Raw genomic sequence first — 16944 nt, 5'->3', positions numbered from 1 at the left:
AACAAATAAAATGGCATCTCAAAGTATAGATATACAAAAATACTCTGCATTATTTTTGCTTGTCAGCAAGCCCATGCACGTTCCAAAAGAAGAAATCCATACATGTCTTGATTTGTTAAATAGTTCACCATGTTGACCTGTCTATGAAAGCATCATAATAAGCACCCATTCTACCATTGCATCATATTTTGACACCCCAGAAGACATATTCATGCGGCCATTCTTGATATTGCTTTGGCTAGTTTTTTTCCCCCCTAACTTGATGGATGCCTGTATGGTGCCCTTCCCACCACATACCCCTTGTGCACCTAGAAAACACAGAAATAAATCAAGGAATATGCCTCAGCCTATGGCTTATGACTCTGTAGTAGCATTGGGCAGGCTATCAACCACTTGCTTTCTTTTGCCTCCAGGTCTCTTGGTGTGGTGTTAGTACCAAAATGGTAAGTGGCATGAGGTTCAGATCAGACATGCCCTCCTGGGCTGTATCATGCCTGTTTCACTTACAGGAGAACCAAACTCTTTAGGTGCAGGGGAGGGCACGGGTGCAGAATCTGTTGCCAGTGTTGATAGATCTCCCTCCAGGGATTCTCCAACTAGTGTAGTGCATGCAGTAAAGATACAGAAGACCTACCATATTGCAGTGTTTTTTCCTGAGCTGTTGGTTTTCACCTGACCTGGTCGGTGTGGTTAGATCCATTATTCATGGTGTTGATTACAGGGTGTAAACCCAGTTTTTAACTAAAGCTGGTGCTCTCACCATTGTTCAACTACCCAAGGATCATGACTTTGAAAGGAGTCTGATATTTTGAAAGTATCAAGAGTCTGATCAGTCAGTTTTTTCTGAGGACAAAAAGAATCAGAAACCCAAGAGATATTTTCTTGTTCCCAAATTCTGGGTAGATTTTAGGGAGCTATTCAGTTGGGAGCATTCTTTGGCTGCCACAGAGATCAACAGGGTGTATGATCTTTTGAAGGATGAGGCCCTGGACTTGGCAACCTTCCCTGCATTGGTCCTAGCATTGGAAGATGTTTTTAAGAAAGCTTGCAGTTCTTCTCTGCTGAACAAGTTTCTTTCTAAAAAAAAAACTTTTTAGAAATTCAGGGAGTACTGTGCCATGCCTGGCCTCTGAGCCCCTTTATCTGTAGACCTTGTTTCTGTGTCCCCAGTGGTTGTCTTAAACCCAGTTTCTCAAGATTAAACTGGGCAAGTGGCTGGAATTTCAGGGAGAGATGCTGGTGCAGTCCATCACAGTAACTTTTAAGGTGTTTGATTACCAGACTATCATTTTTCTCAGACTGATGGATACTCTTAGGCCTAGATAGAGGCAAGGCCACTCCTAGTAAAACTACCTCTAGCCACTATTTTACTCCTGCTCCACCATCCTAAGATCAAATACTTAAAATGGCGGAGGATCTTATCACCCTTATCAGGGGTAGTCAGGCCACACCCTCTAAAAGGAAAAGAGACCTTTCTCCTGAAATACTGACAGAACAGGATTCTGAGGAGTCTGATTATTCAGATTTTGAAGAGGAACAGCAATCTCTGACTGCTTATGAGGATTCAGATGCAGAGGAACCCATTCCTTCTGCCTCTTCACCAGAAGATCCTTCCTTTGGGGAAACACTTCACATCCTCAGGGAACATTTCCACTGGGAATCCCACGACTTCCCTCAGTCTAAGAAAAGACTAAGAGAGTTTCTAGACCTGCCCCAGCACAGACCCTTGGTCATCCCTCCTATCTTAGAGGTGGTTTATGATGTCTTCCATGAATCCAGCTTAACTCCTGATGCCCTCCCACCCGCACCCAGAAAATCTGACCGGTATTACAGAGTACCGGATTCTCACAAATACCTGTACAGACCCAGAGGTCATTACACAGGGACCAAAAGGAGCTAAGTCTAGTTCTGCAAAGAATCCTATTCCTTCTGACAAGGACTCCAGAGCTCTGGACAGATACACCTCTGCAACCTTAACTATCAGAGCACTCAGCTGTCAGTTCCACATGTTAAAATATCAACAACACACTTTGGAACTATTAAAACAAAAGATTTCAACCTTTCCTGACTGTGCCAATTCGAAAGAGTTAGCAAATTTACTGCACTCTACTTGTCAAGTGGCTAAACACTCATTACACTGTGGATATGATGTCCTAGAAGCCTCAAGCAGGGCAGCAGTGTCAGGATTTGTCATTAAGAGACATGCATGGTTGAAGGAACAACCTCTCCCTGATCAGGTCAAATCTAAATTACTTGATACACCCTTGGATAAGGACCGCTTGTTTGGAGTAAAAGCAGAAGAGGTGCTTAAAAAGATGGAAGACAAAGCAAAGTCTATGTAAACACTAAAAGATTTTCTTCAGGTACAACCTCCTAGGTACAGCAGGAATTTTCCCTCAAAACACTGGTCCTTTCCTGCACCTAGCAGACAGGGCCAAGGTAAGCCCCACAGGGACAGACCACCCAGACTCCTATCCCAGGGACAGCAGAGAACCAAACTGTGGACCACTTCCACTCCAAAGGCAGAGAGTTCTAAGCCATCCCTCTATGGCAAAAACTCTCAGTGACTCCCCCCTCACCCTCTTTTCACTCACCAAAAAATTAGGAGGAAGGCTCTCCCTCTGCAAAGAAAATGGGCTTTCTGTAACAAAGGACCAATCGGTCTTAAAGATAATTTTTCAGGGATATAAATTCTCCTCCAATGAACTTCCAATTCCAAGAGGGTACCCAGACTTGCCTCCAAATTAGTGGGCAGAGGCATTGAAACAAGTCCAAACTCTCATATCCCAAGGGGCAGTAGAACCTGTCCCCTCAGATCAAACAGGCAAAGGCTTTTACTCTAGACTATTCCTTGTTCCCAGAAAAGAGGGCACTTGGCTCCCCATCTTGGATCTATCTATTCTGAACACTTTCCTGGTGGTCCCCAAATTCAAAATGCTAACTTTGCAGCAGCTGCTGCCTATGCTGACAAAAAATGACTGGTTAATTACCCTAGATCCAAAAGATGCCTACATCCACAACCCCATAAGGGAATCCTGCAGGAAATGTGTTCACTTCAGAGCAGGCTCACAACACTTTCAGTTGTCTGTGCTACCCTTTGGCTTATCTACTGCTCCCAGGGTATTCATATGGACGACTGCCTCATTCAGGCAGACTGCAAAGAAAAGCTACTCAGGGACCTCTTCTTTGTCAAAACTCTCCTAACCTCCTTAGGGTACACCATCAATGAGAAGAAATCAAGGCAAACACCCTCCAGGAAGATAATTTTCTTGGGAGAACTGCTGGACACAGCATCCCAAATGGCCTTCCTTTCCCAGGAAAAGCAGAGCTTTCTGCCTCTCTATTCACTGTGAGGAAGTTCCTGCAAGCCTTAGGGTACATGGCATCTTGTATTTCTAATTCCTCTGGCCAGGCTTCACATGAGAAAACTTCAGTGCTACCTAAAGAACCTTTGGTGTCAGCACTGTCAACCTCTAGAGACCTCTCTACCTCTAATCTCCTATATAAGGGCCGAGTTTATCTGGTAGGCAGGGGCCTGTGCCTAGAACAAGGGTCTTTCCTTCACCCTCCGCCCAACCGGGCAAACCATTACCCTGAGACATAGCTTGGGGCGCTCACCTAGAAGGTAGGTGGACCCAAGGTCTTTGGGATGCCCAGCACCTTCCCTTACACATCAACCAGAAGGAAATGATGGCAGTACAAAAGGGTCTGACATCCTTCAAGCCCCATCTCAAGCCAGTGGATCTCTTTATTAAAACAGACAACAGCACAGTAATGTGGTACATCAACAAACAGGGAGGGACCCAATCTTACCCTCTGTGCAGGCTATCAATAAACCTCTGGCTGACAGCCTGTTCCATGGGACTACACCTGATAGCCCAATACCTACCAGGGATCAACAACACTCTGGCAGATGACTTAAGCAGAAATGTACTAGACCCCCACAAATGGCAGCTCCACAGAAAAATCTTTTTACAAATCACTCAGGTGTGGGGGACTCTGGAGGTGGATCTCTCTGCTTTGCATCTCAACCATCAGCTGAAAAAATTCTGTACCAGGGAGTATCACCACCTAGCGTGGAAGGTAGATGCCTTGACCTTCCCCTGGAACAACCTGTTTATGTACGCATTCCCTCCTGTGCCTCTTACTCCCAAGGTACTGATCAAAATAAGGGTGGAGAGACCAAAGGCCATCCTCATTGCCCCAGATTGGCCTAGACAGCACTGGTACCCCTAACTGCGCAGCCTGACCTTACAGCCTCCCAGACAGCTTCCCCTGATCTCAGACCTCTTAACTCAGGTTGGGGGGACCTGTAGACTGCCAAACTATTAGCATGGCTAATACTCTAATGGCAAACAGGCGGCCCCTGTTAAGCAAACAGGTCCTAGATATTATCACAGAGGCCAGACTGCCCAGCACCAGAAAATCTTATGCAGGAAAATGGAAAAGATTCTGCTCCTGGAGCCAGTCCAGAGGGGTCAGTACCTCACAGCCTTCCATCCCTCTTATCCTGGACTAACTAGTGGAGCTACTTAATAGTGGCCTCTCCTTCTCCTCTATTAAAATCCACGCCTCAGCCATTTCAGCTCATTTTGTTACAGAACAGCCCATCCTTTGATTTAACAATTCCTCAGAGGGGCTTCTAATATCAGACCTCCCAGAAGGCCACCCACTCCAGCCTGGGACCTGAATTATGTTTTGGAAAAACTAACTTTACCACCCTTGGAACCTGCTGCCTCAGCAGAATTATGATACCTCTCCTGGAAGACTGCTTTTGTCCTAGCTATCACCTCAGCCAGAAGGGTTTCAGAATTTCAGGCACTGATGGCCATTGAGCCCTTCATCATCTTCCATGCCGACAGGGTCGCCCTGAGGACTAATCCCTCCTTTATGCCCAAGGTGGTATCTAATGTAAATTTCAACCAGGCCATACATCTACCCACCTTCTTTCCTAACCATCAAAGCAAGGTAGAAAGAATTCTGCACTCACTAGACATGCACAGACAGCTCAGATACTATCTGGACTGTACTAAATCCTTCAGGAAAACAGACCAACTACTTGTCAGCTTTGTCCCAGGGGCAGAGGGGAAGCCCATTTCCAAACAAACCATTTCCAACTGGATATCACACTGTATCCATTTTTGCTACAGATTGCATGGGAACCCCCCCCCCCAAGTCTATTTGAACCTATTCCACTAGGGCAGCCTCCACTTCCACAGCATTCCTCAGAGGAGTTCCCACCAAGGACATCCTGGAAGCTGCCAGCTGGACTTCTGTCCTTACCTTTACCAAGCATTACCACCTACCTCTATTTTCTAAGGCTAAGGCAGGGTTTGCCTCTGCAGTTCCGAAGGGCATGCTGATCCATTCCTAGGTCTCTTACTAATCCTACCACTCCTCTCCTCAGCTTTGGGAATCCTCCCACAGGTGATGACTGCAACAGTGAAAAACAAAGAACATAGTACAGTTGTGTACACTTAACATAAATGTAGATGTTTGAGTGTATTCACTGTTGCAGTCATGGTTTCCCACCCTCCTTCCCCCTTATATCTTCTTTCTTTAGGGAGACATAAGTTTGTAATGGTGGCTTTTAGTCACCAGGACCACTTTACCATATTTACTTGGGCCTCTGACTGGGTAGGGCAAGAAAAACCGATGTAATGGCATTGGCTGCCTTCCTTTATAGCACTGATGACCTGACATCAAGCAGCAAACGACAGCAGCTGACACAGAAAAACATTGACTCTGGTATTCGGGCTTTCCGAGGGCTACCACAGCAGGGATAACCCACAGGTGATAACTGCAACAGTGAATACACTCGAACATCTACATTTATGGTAAGTGTACAAAACTGTACTTTTTGCTTTCCATTTGTTGTTCTTGAGTGGTTATTCTTCCCCTTTCTTACCTTTTTTTGGTATTGTTAGTACCATTGTTGGTATAGGCCTATCCCTTACCTTTGTGATAATTGTAGTACCATCATTAGTATTCCTCCTTCTTTCCTGTTCTGTCTTTCAAAAAAAAAAAAAAAAAAACTTTCTTTTCAATCTGTGTGTGTGTTTTCCTCTTCGGCGGTGTATTGGGGATTTGACTAATTAACGTGCCTTGTTTACTCAAAGTTGTGACTATTTTGTATCTACACTATGTCTGATAAGAAAGGGACGACCGGGTTCAAGCAGTGCAGTAAATGTGAGCAAAAGATGCCTAACTCTGATGGGCATCTCTCGTGTGTCTACTGTCTCAGGGTTCCTCACCTTCAGGTTCAACCACTGTGTGACCTTTGCAAAGGATTTAGCTTTCGCACTTTGGCAGAGTGCAAAAATAAATTGATCCTGAAGGGATTACTAAAAACTCCTTTTTTGGAGGTCCTTTCTAAGGTGGAGGACTCACCACCTCCTAAGAAAGAAAGTAAAAAGAGAAGCCATTCAGTTCTGACATCCCCAAGTTCCAAGGAACCGAAATCTTCTCAGACCATTTCTGAACCAAAGTCTAAGTTGCCAAAAATGTCAGCACCGACTATCTCGGTACCAGAGCCTGTAGCTCTCTCTCTACGTTGCCAAAGTAAACGCCTTCTACGGAACAGACTACTATAATACCTACTTCTATACTGATAATTCCCTCGGTACCAGATACAATTTTGGCACCTATAGTAATTTCTCCCACAATGGGTCCTTTGACTTCTGTGCCAAGAACTGAAATTTTACCCAGGACCAGATATTCACTGACAATTAATCCCTTTTTCGGACAGCAATATAGTCCCTTTCCCGAGAGACCTGACACTCCTTTGGGGATATCCACCCGTTCAACCAGGAGTCTTTCTGAACTCAGCATAGTGAGGCTTGTTGATCAACTCCTTGTAGCCAGGGGCATCCCAACCCCTACCAAGACCTCCCTCCCACCTGGAGCCGAGGGTTTCTCTGCACAGACTCCAACATATCTTCCTTCAACCTCTTCTCAGGCTTTGGATCCCTTGGTACCGTACCAATGTCTATCCTGGTGCTAACTTCTTTGGTTCCTGTGATGCACCCTTCCGAGGTTCTGGAGCTACCCTGTGGACTTCAGTCCATTTGGAAGTGATCCACCCTTGGGATCATGACTGGCCTGTTGGCACCATGACCCCTCGTTCAGTGCCAATTTTTTTCTGTGGCGCTGTCTACAGTTCCTGTTGTTTTGGCAGCTCCTAGTCCTCTCAGTGCTCCAACCCTGCAGGCAGGCTCATCGGAGTGGGGTGTGACCCAGGTTCTGAGGTTGTCCTTCTCAGTTCAGGGCTCCCATCCCTCTCCGGGTGGGCCTGCCTTCCAGGTGATGGAGAGGGAAATTGCTTCCACAAGCATACAGTTAGTACCCCCCGGAGTCTGAACCTGACTTTTCCCTTTCCTTTGGTATGCAGCTGACACAGCCCACTATGCTTGGACATTGGGCACGGGAGCAGCAAGAAACCCTACTTCAAGGCACCCGCTCTTCAGAGTCCTCTTCAGAAGGTCACACTGAGGAGTCACCTGAAAGAGAATGTGTAAGAGGAAGCACGTCAATTCCCCTGTGGAGTCCATCACAGAAAATGCAGATATCGATGAGGGAGAAGTGTCCCTATGGTCACCCCCTGAGGGTGTGTCATTTGGAGACATACTGGAGATCCTGAAGCAGAGGGGTGACTGGAAGCCCATCAACCATTCTACTGAGAAATCTGTATTCTTGCAGGCTTTCTGTGCTCGACCCTCTACTTCCTGGGTGACCTCACCTGCAGATGAGCTGTTTAAGCTCATTGTGCAGCATGCCTGGAAGGTCCCTGACACCATTGAGCCAATTCCCTGAAAACCTGATAAATTTCTCTCTCCACCCACTAGTCCAGATGCCTAGCAGTAGATTCTATGGTTGTGGCGGTGGCCACTAAAAAAATAACTTGCTGAAGAAAGTTCGACTGTCCATCCTTCAAACAGGGAGTTGCTACTTATGCTTCAGCAACCTTTGCTTTACATTTGCTGAACTACCTGGCACATTTTACACGTTTCCAGAGGGACCTGATTAAAGACCTTTCAGGAACCTTGGCAGGGGTATTGCTTGAAGTGGTGCGTGATAACTTTGCCTCTCAGCTTGACACCCTAGAGTCCATTTCTAACTCCTCCATGTGGTTGATCACCCATACAACCGAGGGGACAGCCAGAGCAGCCGGTTCAAGTGTTGTCATGAGACATCATGCCTGGATGTGCTTGTGCGACTTTGCGGACCCCTTCAAGTTTTCCTTTGTCAACTCTCCTGTTGGTGAGTCTTCCTTATTTGGCCCAAAAGTTAAGGACACATTAGCCAGGTGTGAGAAGGATGGAAAGACCCTATCTGCTGTGGGTATACACCTTTCCACCCCTCAACGATCCTACACCAAGAATCAGAGAGGCGGGAAGATGTGGTTCAAAAAATCCCAAGGGCCTTTCTGCGACACACGTGGTGAGCAATTCCCCCCGGGGTAGAGGGGGGAACTCATTGGGAAGATGCCCCTCCCATGGCAGAGGGGGCCCAGGAAAACAGGGCTCCAGGGATTCCATCTCTGGTCAGCCCTATCAGAGCTCTTGAAGAGTGGCCTGATTGCTTACCTCTGGAAGCAGTCGGGGGACATTTTTCTCTGTACCATTTGGCCTGACAATCAATAACATTAGATTCCTGGGTGCAGAGGATAATGACCAGAGGTTACCATATCCCCTTCAACATTTACCCCAGGCGTTTAAGGCGAATCCCCGATGTTCCATCCAATGAGAGGGATGCAGCAGCACAAGAAGTTCTAAAACTGCTAAGAAAGAGTCATCCAAACAGTCCCACCAGACCATATAGGATCCGGATTTAACTCAAGGTTATTTTTATTGCCAAAAAAGACAGAGGACCAGAAGCCAATTTTGTACCTCAGCATACTGAACAAATTCATCAGGCAAGCAAAATTTCAGATGGTCACAGTTCAGCCCATTCTTCCATTTCTGAAAAAGGATGACTGGATGTGGTCTATAGATCTTCAGGATGCGTATTACCACATAAAAATGGACAAACGATCCAGAAAATATCTCTGCTTCCGGCTGGGAGCCAGTCACTACCAGTTTTGAGTACTGCCCTTTGGTCTTTTCGTAGCTCCCAGGGTATTCACCAAATGCATGGCAGTAGTAGCAGCTCACCTGAGACTGCAAGAATTTTGTGTGTTTCCATATCTAAATGATTGGCTCCTTACTGCTCCAACCAGAAGTCTACTGCTTCAAGACATATTTTACACACAAAATCTGGCAGAAAAGCTAGGCATCTCAATAAACACAAAAAAAGTCAAATCTGGTACTGACTCAAAGCTTAGAGTTCATTGGGGGCAATGTTTGACACAATATCCTGCCAAGTCGCTTTACCTCATCACAGGTTGCAAAGGTTGAGATCTCAACTCCGAATAATACTCTCTCAAAACCTTGTTCCAGCCCAACTGGTCCTACAACTTCTGGGCTTCCTGGTGGCTACAGTCACCCTGGTTCCACTAGCAAGATTACATATGAGGCTGCTTCAATGTCTCCTAGCATCCCAGTGGACTATATTAACACACCCGTTGGCTTACCCCATCCACATAACAAACCGATGCAAGCAGGATCTGAATTGGTGGATGAAGCCAGAGGAGGAGTTATGGTGTTGTCCCTTTTCAATCCCTCAACCCAAAGCCACAGTGACCATGGATGCCTCCCTGATGAGGTGGGAGTGAGGGCATTTTCAGGGAAAGACCGTCCTAGGCACTTGGTCCCCCTTGGAGGCCAGGCTGCATAACAATGCCCTAGAACTGAGGGTGGTGCTCCTAGCATTGCAAGCATTCCAAACGACCCTCCCATCGGGGACAATTGCTATCCAGTCAGACAATATGTCAGTAGTTAGGTACATCAGCAAGCAAGGAGGAACCAGATCATACCCATTATGCTGGGAAGCCCTGAGAGTGTGGCATTGGGCGATAGCTTCCAACCACTTTCTCTTAGCAATGCACATTCCCAGGACCTTCAGTCTGATTGCAGACAAACTGAGCAGAAACATTCTGATGCCTCACAAGTGGTCTTTCAAGCCCGTAATAGCAACACAAATATTTTGTCATTGGGGCTGGCCTTGCTGTGATCTCTTTGCTTCCCCCTTAAACCACGAATGCAGCAGCTTCTTCGCCCTGATCCCCCATCAGGGGAGTCGCCGAGAGATGCTCTGATACACGATTGGCCCCTCCGGTCTACTGTATGCCTTTCCTCCCTTTACCCTTATTCCACAGTTCTTGAAGAAGGCACAACGGTTGAGAAGCAAAATAATCCTCATTGCACCCTATTGGCCCCATCAAGTTTGGTTCCCCTTCCTATGGCCTCACTTAGTTCACTGTCTGTGGACCCTGGACCCAACCCCAAGAACTCCTATCGCACCCACAGGGGCTGGTCCATCCCGACCTTCAGAGACTCAAGCTGACCGCTTGGTTTCTCCACTTCCACAGATTGTCATGCAGATTAACCTATCTTCCCCAGTGCAAAAGATACTTCTGGCTTCTCATAAACCCTCCAGCAGGAAACTGTATCATAGTAACTGAGTCAGGTTTGTAATCTGGGCTAAAGAAGAAGGACTAGACCCTTTCTCAAACCTGGACCATAGGGCCTTAGAATACTTGTTGACTGTACTCCAGTCAAGAGCCTCAGCCTCTACTGTTACAGTTCACTTAGCAGCTATTGCCAATTTTCATAATGGTTTTTATGATTCTTCATTAGTGTCCCACCGTCTTTGCAAAACCTTCCTAAAGGGAGTTCTGCACCTGAGACTGCCTATTAAAAATCCTGCTGAACCTTGGAATTTGACTCTGGTCTTACAAACTTTGACTTCTTCACCCTTTGAACCTTCAGCCACATGTGACCTAAAGTTTTTATCCTGGAAAGCCTTATTCCTGGTAGCCATCACCTCAGCCAGCAGAATATCAGAGTTACAAGCCTTGTGTGTTAATCGCCTTTACATAATTTTCCACAATGAGAGAGTATCGCTTCGGACAATCCCTCCTTCCTGCCCAAAGTTATTTCAAATTCAAATCTCAATCAGTCCATTGATTTGCCATTTTTTCCCCAAAATTTTCTAACAAAGGTAAATGCCATTTGCATCTCTTGGATGTACAGAGACAATTACATTTTTAAAACAAAATTAAATCTTTCAGAAAGTCGGACCAGTTGTTCATAGCCTTTTCAGGCCCAAGATTGGGCAACACTGTTTCCAAAGTCACCTTATCAAAATGGTTAAGAGATTGGGTTACCTTTGTCTATCAACAGAACAAATTAATTTTACCTACTAGAGTCAAGGCTTACTTCACCAGGTCAGTGTCCACTTTTGTGGCATTTCATTCCAGAGCCTCTATGGATGACATTTGTGCAGCAGCTACCTGGGCAACCCCCCCCCCCCCATACCTTTATCACTCATTACAAATTGGATATGGTCTCCAGGGGAAGAGCATCCTTTGGTTCAGTGGTGCTCAGGAATATCCTTCCATAGGACTTCCCAGGACATAAAGTAGTTAGGGACTCTATCTCACCAGTAAGGAATGGATGAAGATTTACAACATCAGATAAAGAAGCTATGTCCTTACCATAACATTCCATCTGTGTTGTAGATCTTTATTCATGCTTTATGTCCCACCCTCCTACCCTCTTCTGGAAGACTCCTGGTGGTTCGGGTTTGATCCTGACTACCAGATAGGGCATTTGCTCAGATGGGGGCCTCCATTTTTTTCTATCCTTATGGGCAAACTCAATCTGAAGACAGGAGGAGAGGGGCACTATGGGTATGACTTAGCTTGATAGTTTTTTGGCTGCCACCTGCTTGTATTGTCCAAGTTGGTTTCGGGCATGAAACCAAGACCCATCAGTAAGGAACGAATGAAGATCTACAACACAGATGGAACGTTATGATAAGGACATAACTTCTTTTTTAAAATGTACCTTATAGCCGATATTTCTGGAAATGCAATGACATTGACTTTGGTAAGGAGGTATGCTTGGTTGCAAAACCAAAATATCTCATGAGTTAAAAAAATGAGATTTTGAATGCTCTGCTTGATGCTGACTGTATGTTTGCTACAGTAGCTAATCAGATCCTTAAACACTGGGATAACAGAGGGAAACTGATTCAAGGGTTGCTGAAATGTTTCGTATTCCCAAGTTTTCCTCCAATAAGGAAGATAACTTTTGTTGACTTAAACAGAAGTCGTAGCTAAACAGAAAAAAAAAAAGCCACCCAAAAGGAAATGGCAGGATGAAAACTCTGCCAAACCTAACACGAGGGGTTCCTTTCCCAAAAAGGATAACCCCCCCTCCCAACCTGTGACTGCGCCCAGGTTCTGTGCCCATCATTCCCAAGTTCATCTCCAGGTTCTCCATTGCGAAAGTTAGCTCCCAACAAGACAGCCTGCCCATCAGTGGTTTCCAACAAATGGATGCTAAACATTGTTGGCAGAGGTTATTGATGGCACTGGAAGAAACATCTGTCTCCATTCAGGGGGATCCCTCTCATCCACCGGACAAGACTTCATTTCTCCTTATACTCCAGCACATGCTGGACACAGGGGTCATAGAGTTAGTCCCTCCTTTGATTTGATGAAGGGTTTCTAGTCCAGAATTTTCTTCGTCCCAAATAAGGATCTGTAATGGAGACCAATGTTGGACCTATCCTTTCTGAAAACTTTTGTCAATGTTGCGAGTTTCAAGATGCTCACACTGCAGACAGTGCTTCCTCTTCTGCAGGGCCACTGCTTCATGATGACCCTGGCTTGAAGTATGCGTATCATCATATCCCCATTACTTATCACTTCAGGAGGTATCTGAGGTTTGGTTTGTTTGGTTTGCATGATCAATTCTCTGCATTTCCTTTTGGACTATCCACTACACATCAGATGTTTACAAAATGCTTTGCTCTGGTAGTGGCCATTGCCAGACTCTTGCCATTCACATTTCTTGTTACTTGAGGGACTTTCCTGATCTGTTCAGAATCTGCATCCAAGTGTTTGGAATTGCTAGAGAAGGTCTCAACCTTACTTTCCCAGATGGAGTTCAAGCTGAACCTTAGAGGTCAGGCCTGACACCCTCACAAAGAATTGTTTTCCTGGGGTGCTTAATCAACTCTGACAAAAGAATAGCCTTTCTTCCCGAAGACAAGGGCCTGTACTACAAGGCAATGTTTCAGGAAATCTTCCAAAGGAATGTCAGCTTGGCAAGAGAATTCCTTAAAGTTATAGGATTGCTAACTTACATGATTCTCATGATAACATTGGCCTACTTCAGCATGAGGAAAATTCAGTGGTATGTACAAAATTGTTGGACCTAGCATCTGCATTCTCCGGAATCTCAGTTGTTGGTGCTTCCCTTCATCAGGCAAGAGTTACAGTTGTCTAGAACACAGCTGAGTTATCTTTCCAGGAGTTCCCCTTCTTGTCACCTGTTCTGACTTGATCTGTAAAGACAGATTTGTCCAACTTCATTTGAATAGCTCTGTCAGTGGGAGTGCAAGTGCAGGCCACTTGGAGTACAAAGGGTGCATGGAATCATGTCAGTATCAAGGAAATATTGGTGGTGATCCACACCTTGAAAGTTCTTCACCACCTATGGACTCCAGTCCTCCTCTTGTAGTAATGGACAACACCACAGTGATATGGTACCTCAGCAAGCAAGGGGATACAAGGTATTATCCTCTCAGTTGGTTGGCAATGATGGCCTGGAAGCTGGCTTTACAGCATTCTTTGACTCTTCAGGTGTCATACATCCCATTAGAGCAAAATGTTGTGGCAGATAGACTAAGCAGATCCTGGGCAGACCCATACGAGTGGCAGCTGAAGAAAGTGGTGCTTCAGGATCTAGTCCAGATGTGCAGAATGCCAGAAATACATCTGTTCACCTCCTTTCAAAACAGACAGGTGGAGAAATTCTGTTCTAGATAACATTGCAGTTATGCTTGGATGGCAGACACGTTTTCATTTTCATTTTCTTGGAAAGGAATGTTCCTTTATGCGTTTTCACACTTTCAACTGATTCACAAAGTACTTCTGAAGATTCAGAAATGCCAAATGTCATTGTGATGACTCCCTTTTGGCCCAGGAAATCTTGGTTTCCCTTATAATGGTATTGGCCAAAAGTAATTACCACAGACCTCTTCACACACTGAATTTGCTGACACAGTCTGAGGGGTGACTGGTGCACTCTCATTTGGAGCAACTACAACTGACAGTCTGGATTATTCAATCTTGACTCTGTTAAGGTACTTGTTTCATGATGAAGTGGAGCAGCTATTAAAGGAGACCAGAAAACCTGCTACTAGAAAATCTTATGTTTACAAATAGGGGAGTTTTTTTGAAGTTAACGTCCTCTGGTCTTGAAATATTTGTGTGAGCTAATTCATATACAATACTCTTTTCATGAACAGTTTTACCAAAAGAGAAGAAAAGGCAATAGAAGGATCCATTGCCAAGTAGAGATGGCCACTAAATGCATCTTAATGGACTCATGACTTTTTGAACCTGTTGCTCTGGCTGATCTGAAGCTCATAATGTGGAAAAACTGTATTGCTGTGAAATCTGCAGGGCGAGTCTCTGAGCTGCAAGCTCTCATCGGGAGACAACCTTACCTAATTTCCACAGGACTAGGATCGTGTTATGCACAAACCCCTCTTTCATACCAAAACTGGTCTCGGAATTCACTCAATCAGTCCATCAGCCACCCTGTGTTCTTCCCAGACCCTAAGTATAAGGAAGAGGGAATATTTCATACCTTGGGTGTGCATCGGTAGCTCAGTTAGTACTGTGACAGAATGAATCCTTTCAGGAAGGCTGAAAACTTATTTTCTATACAGTTGCAAAAAAGGTCAACATGTCTTCAAGCTAACCATTGCACATTTGGTGTCATCTGCTATTTTGTTTTGTTACATCCACCATAGCAAGGCAAAGTAAAGGCACATTCCACCAGGGTCATTGCCATGTTGGAAAGGAATGGACTTTTGAAATATTGTAGAGGCAACAAATCTGTCCTCTGTCCATACCTTTATTAAGCACTACAATCTGGATCTTTCTAGCTCTACAGTAGGCTTCACTAGGACTATTCTCCAGGGGGTCCTGGACCCTTATCCTTCCTCCTTCCAGGTTGGGTAAACTTTGGGATTCTACCTGAATGCCTTTAAGGCAGTGTGTTAGTTGAATATAGTACAGTTACATAAGTCCTACTTACCTGTAATGGTAGATGTTCATAGAACACACTGCCTTACTAGCAGTACCCACCGACCACCCCTTTTTAAATGTGCATACTTTGGTGTTTGGGTTATGGTGGAGCTTTGCTTTGTGGCCTTTGTTGTGTGTGTGTGTTTTGTTATTGAAACAGGAGGTGTTTGTAAAGCTTGTGTTTCTGTCTTCACTTCACACTGGACCCTAGAAAAATGAAAGGATCCTGATTCTGTGTTTGTAGTGCATTCCCTAAACTGCTAGGTGGTTGGTCCATTACACCCACAGACAAGTAGCAGTAGGGACTCTGAGCTTTAGTAAACTATCAGATGAGGGTAGCAAGGCACTAATGTCTGTATGCCAGTAAGGCAGTGTGTTCTACAAACATCTACTGTTAAAGGTAAGTAGGACTTGTGCAACTGAACTTTCTGTTTGTTTGTCCATGACTATTGACTTTTGTTATACCCACTATGATAAACCAGTTCCAGGCAGTATTAAAGCATACTATTAGAGGGCCTTGTCTTTTTTGATGGCATATTAGAAAAGGGTGGACTCTAGTAGCTTTCTAGAGACAGCTACATGTCATTTTTAAGTACATACCCTGTATTAATTTGTCCAGATCCAGAACTGGCTTTGTTAGGACCATTCTGTGGGGGGTCCTGGATCCATATCCTTCCTCTTCCCAAGTTGGATAGGCTTTGATAATCAACGCATATAAGCATAAAGTGTTAGAGATCTACCAGATGAGTAGACTCAACAATCGTGCTTGTTACCTAGTGCTCTGGAGTCCAGGATGAAGACAAAAATCTGGATTAGTATAAGTAACCAAACTGTTTTCAAGCTAGGTAGGTATCTTATCTAGGTAGAAAAGATCCTCCTTTTGGGGGACTAAGGCAACCAAAGGTAATTTTCAGCAGTACTGTTCATTCCATGTATGGCTTAGTGTCCTACTAGGTACTATGTATATGAAACAGGGATGCTAATTCTTCCAAGGGATAAATAGTACTAATGAAAACTACTTTTGGTTGCCTTATTCCTCCTGAAGGGTGATGTTGTCTACCTTGGTAGACATATCAGCTTGAAATCATATAGCCTAAAGGCTACTGCAATAGTAGAAATGATGAATGTAGCACAGTTATGTAAGTTGCTTACTTATAACAGTAGGTGTTCAAATTCCTCACTGCTGCAGTAGCTGCATCCACCCCCCACCCCCAGTTAGAGTTCTTGTTGGGGAAATAACTTTGTGGTTATTTCTCGACTGTTTGGCTCAAGATGAGTACACTACTAATAAACCTCTTAGCAAAAAATTCCTGAAGATTTTCCACTCTGAATGCTGATTTTTCTCCCTTAAGGCTGACAAATCAGCAGTCAGAGTGGAAGTATCGGAGGGAGAGAGAGCTTTTGGAAGCTGTCTGGTTATTGTGTCTTGGGCAAGACACAACCCATTTAGCCTAAAGGTTACTGCAGCAGTGAGGAATTTAAACATATATTTTTATGGGTAAGTGCAAGTTACATAACTGTACTCTAGGACTCAGTTAAGAAGTGCCATTTCTGGTTTCTTCTCCTTGCCAGGATGTCCCCACAAATATTTCAAAGTCTGGTATGAGGGCATGTTCTGTAAATGTAAAAGTATGTGGTGTTTTGGTAGGGCAGGACAAGAAAACCCATATAAAAATCTGAGAAATAGTTCTTTACCACCAGGACCCCTCCGAATTTTCACAAACACCACCACTGTA

The sequence above is a fragment of the Protopterus annectens genome, chromosome 6.part1, assembly GCF_019279795.1.
Source record: "Protopterus annectens isolate FY-2018-M chromosome 6.part1, PAN1.0, whole genome shotgun sequence".
NCBI classification, from domain to species: domain Eukaryota; kingdom Metazoa; phylum Chordata; order Ceratodontiformes; family Protopteridae; genus Protopterus; species Protopterus annectens.
This window is presented reverse-complemented; position numbering follows the sequence as displayed.